Source organism: Sesamum indicum, unplaced genomic scaffold, assembly GCF_000512975.1.
Source record: "Sesamum indicum cultivar Zhongzhi No. 13 unplaced genomic scaffold, S_indicum_v1.0 scaffold00126, whole genome shotgun sequence".
Lineage (NCBI taxonomy): Eukaryota > Viridiplantae > Streptophyta > Magnoliopsida > Lamiales > Pedaliaceae > Sesamum > Sesamum indicum.
This window is the reverse complement of record NW_011628053.1, coordinates 92,024-105,586: the sequence shown is the minus strand read 5'-3', so window position 1 is coordinate 105,586 and position 13,563 is coordinate 92,024. Positions and strand designations below refer to the sequence as shown.

The window sequence follows — 13,563 nt, the reverse complement described above, 5'->3', positions numbered from 1 at the left end:
CACACTATGGCAGGAAGTTCGTGTGGGAAGTGAATCCATCTGTCATCAACATTTGAATCACTTATCCTTCGTTGTCTTTTAAATACATTTGCTTTGGAAACAACTATAACTGGTGATGCACTCTCAAGATGATCGTTCAAGCTCAAAAACAATGACCGAGGTGTTTGGATTGTTTCATGTCGTCCCAGCAAATCATAGAACAAGCTACGATACAAGGATATGTATATGTCCCTCAGTTAAGGAGGATCGGCTTCCGTAGTTAAGGAGGTTGTTGTCGGCTTCCGTTAATGATGAACTTTCATTATCGCCAAATCCGCTATTAGAAGCTACAACTGGAAAAAACTAGCAAGGAATTCCAACACCTTCGCACTTTAAAACTTCGAAAGAACATATGTGCAATGGTATTAATATGGGAACAACACTAGGAATTAAATGCCACTGCTATCGTTTGTTGACCTGTAATCATTCATTCAGGAATTGCCAGGAAAATGTTGATATTGAAGGTATAATAGTAGGTTCTTGAAAACTATAATAAATGTTGAAGAACCGTTGCATCACAAACTACATGCAAACTGACATTAATCAAAAGATCCCTATCATGTGAGGGCCGCTAAACCACTTGTCTGTAGAATTCTCATTTAGCATTACTACGACATAAAATGTTTGTTTTAGAAAAGAGTTTACATGGGTAACCAGTATGTCATTTTTGTATTCATACCATCATCTCACCAATGGTTATAACTATTAAAATTGACATAGATGACATCACCCTGATTCAAAAACCACTGTACTGCATAGCCCTATCCAAAATCTGCCCATATATGGTATATCATGGAAACCAACACCATCAATATGAATTTTTTTTGTGGTCATTTAATCATCTTAGCTTCCCCACAACCACTTTTGTAGCATCTTTATCACCCTATGTGCATGCCCAAATAGAGTTGTTTCAATATTGTCACTCTTTAAGTTGGCCACTTTAGATTTTGCTCACTAACACCTTCATCACAAATTGCATCATCACCATGCTACATGGATATAGCATTGACCACCATTTGTATCTGTAGGTAGTGGTCAATGCATTGCCGCCTTTCTTACCCGATATCTTTCATTCCAAATCCACATGAAATACTTCATGACAGCGGTCCTCTACCTAGTATTATAAATGGCTCTTTCAACTTGCAACAACTCCAATCTTGGTCATGGGTTATTTCTTTATTGACAGACTTCAGTGATACTTGCAACAGCTCCAATCTTGGTCATGGGTTATTTCTTTATTGACAGACTTCAGTGCTAACTAAACTTTTGTAAAATATTGAATTTCTCTTCAACTTGTTATCAAGTGATTAAAAATCAAGCGTGCTGAGATGCTACTTTATCTCATGCTTAGTGTAAAGTATTACTAGCTTATCTACATGAGCAAATTTGAAAGAAAACTAAGTTACATTGATCAAATTTCCGTTGTTGGATTATATTAGTTGTATAGAGTAATTTGGATCTATATATCAACAAAAATTGGTTACGTTGAGAGGTTCAAAAATGTAATTATAAGTAAGATATCCTGATTGGGAGTTTTTAAAGAAAATATACTTTGGATATGAAAAAAGTTGGCAAATTGAGAAAGATGTATAGAACACTAAATAGACAGATGGATCAGAGAGCCGAGATCAGAAATACTAAAAGTAACATTTATTGTCCAAAGTATGAAAAACGACATACCAAGAGATCCAATTTTGTGCCAAGTAGGATAATGTAATGGTGTTAACGCCTCCTAAATCATTGCATCGAAAACCAATGTTGTGAACTAAAAGACTTATTACAAAAAAAATAATATATGTACGGTGATGAAGAGAGAATATATAATAGTGGCAACAATTAATAACTTATGGGGCTTCCAAACATGACAAAATGAGAAAGTTTTTTATCAGCAAATCATAGTAAATAAGAAATCTGTAAAAAATTATGGAAGATACCCTAATTAATGTCTTCTCTTCTCCATTAATGTAATTAAAGATATTATACCGTGAGCCATGGTAGTTAGTACTCTAAGTTGAGGTCGCAATCTTTTCTTGTGGTTTTATTTTCTTTTCAATTTTAATTTTATTTATTTATTTACTATTCTTTTTCCTCCTTTCGTACTCTTTTCATTACACAAAATATTTCGGCATTTGTGATATTCTATTTTCTCCACAATACCCTCAAACGTTTATATTTTCTCAAAAAGAAAGTTGGTCAAGTAGATATCCAAATTTGGGATGTTCTCCCAAAGTTTTAAATTTGAATTATTTAATTAATCAAATTTTCAGGCTTCGAGTCAAAGAGATGCAATAATCATTTGGTTTCTTAATCATATTATCATCATTCAACAATCAATTATAATAGTTATTGATGTATGAAATGTGCTCAACTATTTTTTTCCTCTTTTTTTGTTCATTGTGCATAGAGAATTCATATTCATGCTTTCCAAAATAAAAATTACTAATAATTTTGTTTTGTTGGTCATAGGGATCTCACATTATATCTTGTAATTGAGAACTTCCACCAAACTAATGTTAATTCAATGGTCATGGACTCATGGGTGCTTAAACAGTCGGGCTCAAGAGGGACTCAACCTAGGATGTGATTGACCCAATAAAGAAAAGTTGGTTGGTCGAATCTAGGCCAATTCTGGGCTAATTCCAAGTATCAATACTTGGGATAGGCCCAACCCAATGACCTATGAGCTCTTAGCCCTGCGTCAAGTTAGCGGGCCGACCTAATCGAGCCACTTCTTTTTTTTAAATAATACATGACATATAAGTTTTATTTTATTTTTTTAGCTTAGCTATTCTATATTTTCTATACTTTTGAAACACTAAAAATTTTACCTTATTCTTCTACTTCTATATTAGTACAACAATTCACTAAATTCATTGTTATTTTTGTAAAAATGTATTTTAAATCTTTTTTGGTCTTTATGTGGTCTTAGCTACTTCTATTTGTAGTTTTGATTGTTTGGTTTAATTTATAATTTATTTATTTAAAATAAAAGCATAAATTATTTAAGTTTGTTAAAAAAGTCTCATCTTCACATTAAAAAAAAAAAAGAAAAAAAAAACAGGCACAATCAGGTTTGGTTTGAGCCTAGGCCAGGTCATCACCACTGCTTTTGCACTTTCTCTTCATCCCCCGTTTTGTGCTTAATTTAAGGTAAAATTAGTGAAATAAAAATTACTGTTTTAAAATATGAGTTTAGTCACTGCAGCTATTGGTCATGGTAAGAAAATATATCAAAAAATAAGGAAAAAAGAAAAGACAGGTTTTATTAAGCATGATTTCTATATCCTCAAGAATGGGTTCCACATTTCTTGTTTAACCTTAATTATGGAAAAAATATTCTTAATATATTAAAAAATTAAATATTTATTTTTTAAACTTTGAAAGGAAAGGAAATGAAAAAGATACAAATTGGAGAAACAAAAAGAAAAATAATTAACTATGTACCTGAGGCTCCATTAATCTTGCCGGCAGAGCACAAGAGATGGGATCCGGCGATAGCACATCACCGGAATCTTCACAAGATGAATTTGAATTTGGGTCGGATGAAATAATCTGACCAAAATCGTTAGTGTATATTCTTGAAGAATTCTGTTGGAAAATTATATGGCAATGACAAATTAACAAATCGATTCAGTAAAAAGAATTAAAGAAGGAAAAAGAAAGAATCAAATGATTGGGAAAAGGAATAATGGAGTTGCCTGCACAAAATTCATCTTACATTTCTGGAGTTTTCCTCCATTTTTGGCTACCGAAGGATTCAGATGTAACGTTCCTAGGGCTCTCTAAGCGTATTACTCTATGGACTTGAACAGTGTTCTGTAGTGAGAGTGTTGAGGGAGAAAAGCGTGAGCAAATGTGAAGTGTGAGTGGTTGAGTGAGAAAGTGTGCGTAAATGTTGTTTCCGTATGTGTGAGTGTTTCAAAGCACAAAGCTTGACAGGAGGTAGCAGAAGCCTCAGAAATTACATTCTCTCTTTTTCTGATAATTTTTTCCTATTAATTTCTTCTTTTTGGTATGTCACTACTTAATATTATGTAATAATTAGACAGAAAGCATTTTTAGAAACAGATATATATATTGATGCTATCTATGAATACAATACAATAAATTATTTTCTATATTAGATTCCTCCATAATAGGCAAAAAAAAAAAAGAGATAATATTTATGAAAATTGATTAAAGAGTTCATCAATATGTATGTATTGTTATATTGTAATCAAACATTTGACTTTACAAATTCTTTATACACAACTCCAGATTTTGAGTAAAATTGAAAAACTTAGAGTAGTGATGAAGTTAAAATTGACACTCAAAAGTTGACACTCAAAAATGAGGCATACCTTTCTTGCAAGTTCAATCATTTTGAATTTTTTGAAATTTGACAATACTTTTACCCAAGGATCTATTGAAATTTGGATATTTTGAGAGAAATATATATGGTGGGTGTCTTTTAATCTGAAAAATTTAATTAATGATTTGGTATATCAAGATAGGTATAGATAAATGTCACTTACTTGATTCATAATTTTAGTGATTATTACACTTTCAGGATTGGATTTCATTGATGAACTGTAGTCTAGTAATTTAAGTTTGGAATTGAATTGCAATTATATTAAAGTTAAACAGATATACTAATGTGTGTAAGAATTTTCTGCACCAATTTATTTGGTTCCTTGCCACCACATAACATATCACTTTAAAATATTTTGAAAGGAAAAATCGATTGACACTTTTTAATCTATTAATCCCAATATATATATATATATACACACACATATATAATAGTCACTTGAAAAAAACAAAAACAATAACAAAGACTAGAGGGTTGGATATTACAAAAATAAAGCACCTTCTGGAATATCCAACCCTCTACGCTGACCATCCTCTAGCAGCTTCTGCAACATTTCCTGCCAAACAAACAAAATTATTAACACTTTTAAGCAAGAATTATTTTTTATAAAAAATAATATTGATATTGTAGCTACTTACCTCCACCACCAACGCCCTCGGCCCACTCCAGCCGCCGTCCACTTTTTTCTTGCAGCACCTTTCCAATAATTCCATGTGCTTGGGGGGCCGGCCGAGCTTTGCTTCCTGTAGAAGAAAAAACATTTAGCATCTTATTTATAAAATAATGGTAAAGCATTTAAAATACTATTATTTACTTACCAACTTCCTCTTGTGCATGTCGATAGAGGAAGCCCCCCCCGGATATACAGTTGAGGACACCACGAAGTTTTGTCACCCGGTTCGCCTTATTCTATAAGGACTCCCGCTGAAAGTCGAATCTGGCCCAATACATCTCGAGCTGGAGCCAGAGCCAAACCTTGTTGGCCAGCAAGAGTGGCCTGACCAGGATGGACAGGGCGACGGAAAGTATCTTCCGGATTTACTTATCGGCCAACATGTGGAACACCCAGAACATGGACTCATCGTTACAGTCCCACCAGTAGGTCATCTACAATAATAAAATTAACCAAAATGTTAGTAAATTTCATTAAATAAATAGATTATTAGATACAACAAAATTAATTTAAAATTAGTTACCTTCATGCTCTCAAACCACAAATGCTGGTACTCTTCTGGCACCTGCCTCAGACATGGCGACGGGTGGGGAAAGTCACGACTCCGTTGATGTGCTCGTGAAAGCGGCGGTCAGATCTAAAATGACATGCTACATTAGACATTTTGAATATGAAATAATACTAAAAAAATTGTTAAACAAATTTACCTTGCATCATCGAGGCTGATGTACTGGGCGCACTGATGGTGGGTGGACTGATAGTAGTGGTGGAGCAGCCGCCAGGGTGGCAGACTGTTGTATCGTCTCATCAGCTCTCGGTGCAGCTCCAGATGCTGCAGCATCATCTGGAGTTTGCAGAGCGGGGGACGGTGTGGTCGTGTCAAGTGGTGTGGGTGGTCGAAGAACTGCTTCCCCAACGTAGTAAGCATCTAATGAAACTGGTAGAAGTGGCGGGCCACGACCATGACTACGTTCTTGACCACGTGGTATAGGAGGCGTACCACTAAACATGACCTAAACAAATTATTGAGAAGTATTAGTCTAAATTTTATGATTATTTACATTAATATGTGAATAAAAAAGAATATACTAATTCTTACACATCGGAAAAATAATGAAGTAGTTATGATTATTGTACTCATTAATTATTTAAAAATGTATAATTCTCTTGTGCACATATACAAACGGGCCAAGTATTGCTTTAATCTTATTTAGCCTATCACATGAACTTTTTATTGTAGTGTTCATTATATTTATCCATTTTAATCTATCAACATTATCTTTTGTTGACATATGAAGATGGATAAACATAACAAGTTCTACTGAAAAAATTCAATTGATGGGCTAAACAAGATTAAAGGCATGCGTGAAAATATTGGAAATACTATTGTATGTTGTTACTAAAGAAATATACATTTTTAAATAATTATCAATTATTGCAAATATTGTTCTCAATTTGTTATCTATGTCTAATGATTATGTAATTGTATTTTAATTTGAAATATTACCTTAATATTGTTATTGTTGACATTATTTTGTAAATAATATTATTATTGGGATTATTGTTCTAATTTTTTGATTATTGACTTTATTATGTAAAAATGTTATGTTGGGAATATTTTCTAATTTTATGATAATTGACATTGTTATGTAAATAATGTTATTACTGGGGATATTAGCCTATCTTTTGTGATTATTGACATTATATCTAAAAATGTTATTATTAGAAAAATTGGTCTAATTTTTTTTATTATTGATATTATCATGTAAAAATATTATTTTTTTCCGGTAAACCATGTAAAAATGTTATTATTATTAGGAATATTGGTGTAATTTTTGTGATTATTTACATTACTATTTGAAAATATTATTATTGGAAATATTATCTAATTTTTTTGATTGTTTACATTATTATTTAAATAATGTTATTATTGGGATTAACTATTGGTCTAATTTTTGTGATTGTTTACATTATGATGTAAATTTTATTGGAAATATTGGTCCAATATTTTTTATTATTTACATTATTATTTAAATAACTTTACTATTGGGATTATATATTGGTCTAATTTTTTTGGGTTATTGGAAACATTTTTTTAATAATTTCAGAAAAAAGATATTTTATACATTTACAAATGGTTTTATTTAAATTTCATATTTCGTAACGGTCAAATATTAAATAACCGTTACTAGATTTGTTTTTTCCTCCAATTTTCTTTTGGTGCGAAACTCAATTTGTTGGAACTTATTTTGGAACGGTCAAAATAAATTAACGGTTCCTATATTTTATTTTCCTCCTTCTTATTTAGGACATTGTAATATATTGAACGGTTTATTTTATTAATGTCAGTTCAAAGTTGGAAAGGGCTTTGGATCGACTTCCTAATTTTTTGACCGTTCCTAAAATACAAAAAAAATATGTTTTTTTTTAAAAAAATAATTATTAGTATGGACAAATAGTTTGCAAATTATACTTCTAAATTAGATGGTAAACTATTTTTATAAATTATTATCGATTAATTTTTTAATTTATATAGAAAATGGTAAGTCTCAATCATAATTATTGTCTTCTTCAGTCTCATAATCCTCCTTAAAGCTATCCTCGTCAGACTCGTCATCAAATTTAAAGTTCCCTATCGGGCCAACATGAGTACGTACGGCCGTACTACCCGTGCGTTCCGAGCCCATCCGTGCACAAACATAGTCTAACATTACGGAGCTCTACTGCAAAACGAGGATATGTCTGGTAAAAATGCCTCGATGCATCTGAATCAAACGGATGGCACATGGATCTCTCTTCCGTTTGATTGTTGGCATGCCACGTTATTTGCTCGGCAGTCGCTTCTGAAGCATACAACCTTTGCAGGCGAGGGGTAACCGGCAGGTAGCTAAGAATGCTATACGATGTGTTTTTGTGATTAGGATTTTGCTCCCTGGTTGACTTGCACATAGCTTCTCCGCAAAACTTGCAGTAGTCCAAATCAATGTTGTCCTTCTTGTACAACATGCAAGCATTTTTACACACATTAATCTTCTCAATAGGTAAACCCAAGTTTCTTACCAATTTCTTTATACTATAGTAATCGTGGGGCAGGGTGTGGTTGCGGGTATTATATGATTAGCCCATTAGGATATTTGGTCACATATATGCGCTGAGAAAATGGCCAACGACCTTGATATTTAACAACTCAGCAACAATCTAAATTGAGATAGGGTGCAACCATTCCACAACGGCTGCTCAACTCCATGCACTACTTTGTGAAACCGATCTGCCAGCCTAAACACATAATCGCAGGCCTGGCGGCATAAAAAATCATTCTCTGTGTCGTATCCATCTGCACCGTATCACCCCAAGGCGTACTGGTGCCCTCCATAACATTAGAAATGAGAGTTTGCTCCTCCAACAATTGGGCCGCGGTAATAGCCTCAAAATACTCCTACACCCTCTCCTCGCCATGAGAAGTCTTATTAGAATACTCCGGCATAAAACATTTCATAAATAAATAAAAATTTACTTTGTCCGTGGTTTTGAAAACTCTTTTGGGAATTGGACCGGTTTTAGGAATTGTCAGTCGTATTTAGGAACACATATATATAACCATTTTAGTAATGGTATTAGCAACAATCTTTCAGAGAACACATACTTAAAATTGAAATAGCAATGGTATTAGGAATGGTCAGCCACTATTTAGGAACAATAATTAGAAATGATTTTAGCAATGGTATTTGAAACAGTCAATGCAGTTTAGGAACAGGGGTTTGGAACTATTTTAGTAATAGTATTTGGAATGGTCATTTATTTAGATTTATAATATTTCTTTACCATTACTAAAACCGTTCCTAATTTTTTAATTCTATAATTTATTTATACTTTATAATTTATTCATATATTTAATAAATTATAAAAAATAAATAAATTTATATATTTTAATATATAATTAAATTAATTTAATAAATTTTAATTAATTATATTTACAAATTTACTTAATTAACTAAAATTGAAATAATGAAATTCAATAAATATTATGAAACATGAATAATTAAGAAAAAATATTATATTAATATGAAAAATTATCTAATTAAAAAAATCAAAAAAAATAATACCAAATCTAAGTCCTCCTCTTGAGCGACATCAATATCGTCCTGGTTTGAGGCTGGGGGGTCTGTTGAAGGCAATTTTGGAACATCTCCTGCAAAACATAAACTACTATTAGTACTTCTAACCAAGAATTATTTTTTCTAAAACAAAGAATATCAATAATCTACTTACCGGCACCTTAGCCGCTCTCAGCCCACTCCAGCCACCGTCCTCCTTTTTCGTGTAGCACCTTTCAAATAACTCCATCCGCTTAGGCGGCTGATCGAGCTCTGCCTCTCGTAAAAGAAAAAAAATAGTTAACATCTTATTTATCAACATTGTCTTCCGTTGACAAATGAAGATTGATAAACCTAAATAGTTCTACTGACAAAATTCACTTGATGGGCTAAACAAACTTAAAGGCATGTGTGATATGTTTGTACATGGTTATAAAGAAACTATATATTTTTAAATAATTATTAATTGTTTTTTTAAATAATTATTAATTATTTTTTTAAATAATTATTAATTGTTTTTTTAAATAATTATTAATTGTTTTTTAAATAATTATTAATTGTTAGTTGTATTTTAATTTGAAATATTACCTCAATATTGTTATTGTTTATATTATTTTCTAAATAATATTATTATTAGGAATATTTTCTAATTTTGGATTATTGACATTGTTATGTAAATAATAATATTATTGGGAATATTAGCCTAATTTATGTTAATGTGATTATTATGTAAAAAATTATTAATGAAAATATTGGTCCAATTTTTGTGATTATTTACATTTACTATGTAAAAATGTAATATTGGTGAAATTGGTCAAATCTTTTGTATAAATTAAATATAAATTGCATAAATTACACAATGAAATAAACATAAATTGCATAAATTACTCAAAAAATTATACATAAATTGCATAAAATACACAATAAATTACACATAAATTGCATAAATTACACAAATTGTAGAAATGACCAAAAATTAGAAAACAATAACAAAAATTTTTAAAATTACCTAAAAAATTTTACAAAAAATTAGAAAAATTACAAAAATATTATAAAAAATTAGAAAAATTAAAAAATACAAAAAAATCAGAAAAATTTCAGAAAACCGAAATTAGTTTTTTCAAAAAAATTTAGAAAATGCTTTCAAAAAACAGAAATTTTATATAGTTAAATGGCCGAATTATTTTTTTCAAAAAATAGCCAAAATGTTTTAAAAAAATTGGTGTTTTATTTTATACGAAAGTGAGGAAAAAAAGGAAGAAAAGTGTGGTGAAAAAAAAGAAGAAAAATGGGGAGGTATCAAAGAAAAAAGTTGGGGGGTCCAAAAAAAAAAAAGGAAACCCAACCATTTGATTCCACTTACCTCTGGACGGTGGCGGGCGGCTGACGGTAGTGGAGCTAAGTACCAGGTGATGGAGGCACTCGGCCGAGGAGAGTGACGGAGGGAGAGTGAAGGAGGAAGAGGGAGGGAGAAATGAAATAATTTTCTAAGTTTTGTATGTATACCGATTTTTAAAGAGGGCTTTGGAACTAGCAATTTTTAAAAAACCATTCCTAAGACCTCTCCTAGAAAAATAAAATAAACCATCGTTTCTGTTGACAATCAATATTTAAAAAGTCGTTCCTATTGTTTAGCCATTCCAAATAACCGTTCCCAAAAAAACAATGTCATTTGTTTCGAAATGACGTCATTTTGGTATAAAATTAATACGACCACTCCTAATGCTTACTAACAGTTCCTAATTGTTTCTCAAAATTATTTTCCCAAAAAAATTAGAAAAGTAAAAAATAAAAGAAAAACTATCCTAGACATGTTAATGATCAGAAAAAAGTAGATCATAAATTAATTAAGGCCATTGGATAATGCATTAAATTAAATTGAAATATGTTCGAAGATCAAGTGTATTTGTATATATAAAATTGTTAGTCATACATAAATGCAAATAACATCTTATACTGTTGTATTGGATAGCATAATTAGACCATTGGATATTATTAAATCGACAAATACTGCATTCATTGAAGTTTTGGGTATTTTTGTTATACAGATACTGATATAGAAACGACGCAACTGGCCATCAGACCATGTAATTTTAGTCAGACCACTAGGTATGTTCACCTATGGAAAGTATTGGTATGCGTTTAAATTTGGGATTAATCAGGGTCACGGATTGCAATATCGTAACCGGGAAGTGAATTAGGAATCTGTGGACATATTTGGGAATTGATAGTTTATAAATTTAGGCACGATTTTATTTAAATTCTTTTTATGAATGGTCAAATATTTGAAAACCGTTCCTAAGTTTGATTTTTCCACCACTTTTCATTTGGTGCGAAATTAAAATTTTTTAACTGATTTTGGAACGATCAAAATAAATTGGCCGTTCCTAAATTTTTATTTTCCCTCCTATTTTAATTAGGGTATTGTAATGTATTTAGGAATGATTTTCTTAAAATCCGTTCAAAGTTGGAATGACCTTTGGAACAGTTTGTTGGTTTCTGAACAGTTAGTAAACAGGAAAATTTCTTTTTCTGAACAGTTTTGTAGTGTATATAGGGCCTTTTCCAATTTCTTCCCATTTCTTACAGTTTTCACATATTGTATCTCATTAGATGAAAATATTATTTAATTTTTGTCCTCACATCTATATGCCATCCACTAATGAATTTAGCCTTTAGCAATCTCACGTGCATTTTCAATTATATTAGGACTATAGTTGAGAAACTTATCAACTCATGAGATGCAATGTGAGAAAGTTGCAATAAATGGAATTAAATTGAAAAGGGCCCTTACGGAACAAAATGTGAAATTTTTTCCTTTAGTGTTACATTACTTTGTGTGCCGCCCAATTTAGTACATAGAGACATTACTTGTAAACCAATCTTAAAGTACCTTTAGTTTACCATAAATGATAAATATTAGTTATAGTTATTAAATAAACTAGGCAGAATCACACTATTGGGATATAAGTTTATCCAGAAACAGATAAGTTATATAAACAAGTTTTTGGAAAAAAATTATTATTCCAAAAGCTTCACTATTTCAACTTTGACCCATTCAGTCTGATTAGATATTATCACAAATATTATAGGTAACCCCTAGGACCCACCATTTGGTTAAATCTAACTTCATGATATTAGCTATTGCTAGGACACAATAATTGACTAATATGCATTTTTTTTCTTTTGATTTTTTTCTTGGATACGAAAATCATATCATACATTTGCCACGAAGAGCTATATAATACATGTAAGTAATAATTCAACCCCCTCGGTGCTATAGTGAGCATTTCTTGCCAATCGATGTGCAAGACTGTTCGCCTGTTGATGGAATGAAAAGCCATTGCTAATGTCTTGATATCTTCAGAAATTGGTCCTAGTGATAAGGAGACCATTTCAACAACCTTAAAATTATGGATGATGGATAAGCAATCACCTTCAATAAGAACACTCCTGTAGTGTCATTTTACCGTGCTGGTCATGCGCATGCATAGTGTCATTTTCGTCCTTGTTTGGTTGCAACTCTTTTTCACTACGAAAGACAAAAACAACAACATTTTGTTTGGGGTCAACAAGAGACTGGGAAGGTAATTTACCTTGGGATTCGAATTTACTAATAGATGACGCCAGTTGACTGATTTGAGATTCCAGATTTTGAATGCTCGTCTGGGTTTGCTGTTGGAACTGCTGTGTTTGTTGTTGGAATTACTATGTATTGGTCACTAGTGCTGTTATCCTGTCTTCGAGAGATGGACCAGGTGTGGGATTAGGCGGAGGAGGTGGTGGCCAGTTTTGAGATTGCGAAACGTAGCTAAGACTAGGGTAAGCTGTCCTTCCTGGATTGTACATGTTGAAATGAGGACCATATCCTCTTTGTGGTGTTCCAAAAAGTTCTCCAACAACATTGGCATGCTCGATGGTTTCTTCTTGAAGCATAGGGCACAAATCGGTGGGATGTGCCATAGAATTACATATTCGACAAGCTTTCATTCGTTGAAATTCTTCTTCGACAACTCTTTCAATAAGGGACAAAAGTTTATCAAAACGATCATAAATGGAAGATACATTTACCTCATTCACCGGAGGATTGCCGTATCTAGTCCCAAACTATTAAGTATTGGCCCACATGATTGCAATTAGGTTGTGTGTTATGGTTCACTCCCAGTGTCCAATATCTCCTGTGCTAACTATGGCTAAAAAGAAGTGGGTATCCTTTCAACTTGTTACTTGGTTTCCTTTCAAAACATTCGTTTAGTCTTCTCAATCTTGAATCAGATTCAAGTCACATGTACGAGAAGATTATAGTATTAAACCAAGTAACCAAAAAAAAAATCAAGTAACAAGAAAAGAAATATTCTTAAAAACATCTGTCCCCGGGCAACGGTGCCAAAATTTGGTGGGTGTCG

The 13,563-nt window shown here is 31.9% G+C and overlaps 1 long non-coding RNA gene across 1 annotated transcript; it reads right to left on the bottom strand.

The window, feature by feature from the left end:
• Nucleotides 1-298: 298 nt before the first annotated feature.
• Nucleotides 299-3,834, bottom strand: LOC110011307. Its single transcript, XR_002286275.1, has 3 exons — nt 3,758-3,834; nt 3,484-3,627; nt 299-456 (listed from the first exon to the last, which is right to left on the bottom strand). It is a non-coding gene; the product is annotated as an uncharacterized LOC110011307 (long non-coding RNA).
• Nucleotides 3,835-13,563: the final 9,729 nt, after the last annotated feature.